Source organism: Pseudophryne corroboree, chromosome 9 (genome assembly GCF_028390025.1).
Source record: "Pseudophryne corroboree isolate aPseCor3 chromosome 9, aPseCor3.hap2, whole genome shotgun sequence".
NCBI lineage: Eukaryota > Metazoa > Chordata > Amphibia > Anura > Myobatrachidae > Pseudophryne > Pseudophryne corroboree.
This window is the reverse complement of record NC_086452.1, coordinates 174,809,072-174,809,397: the sequence shown is the minus strand read 5'-3', so window position 1 is coordinate 174,809,397 and position 326 is coordinate 174,809,072. Positions and strand designations below refer to the sequence as shown.

The following is a 326-nucleotide window of genomic DNA, read 5'->3' as shown; positions in this document are numbered from 1 at the left end:
AATTGCGGACATACCCCACTGGAGATGCCCGATCTCGTCTGATCTTGGAAGCCAAGCAGTGGAGGGCCGGGTCAGTACTCGGATGGGAGACCACCCTGGAACACCCTGGTACTGCAAAATATTCTTCTGCCCGATCTAGAGTGATCCCTAATAATACCAATTAGGACTCGGTTTTGTATGACTTATGATTCAATTCTCTACGACTAAATAATCCTGAATAGGATTGCTGTAGAATAAATGATGGTCATACACTTTACAGAAGTGCTACTGTGATCTCAGTAAAACCACGAGGCCAGAGATTCTAACTTCCGGTTCTCATAGTGGTA

General features: G+C 45.1%; 1 pseudogene; it reads left to right on the top strand.

The window, feature by feature from the left end:
- Window positions 1-120, top strand: LOC134963844 (5S ribosomal RNA; annotated as a pseudogene).
- The last annotated feature ends 206 nt before the right edge of the window (window positions 121-326 follow it).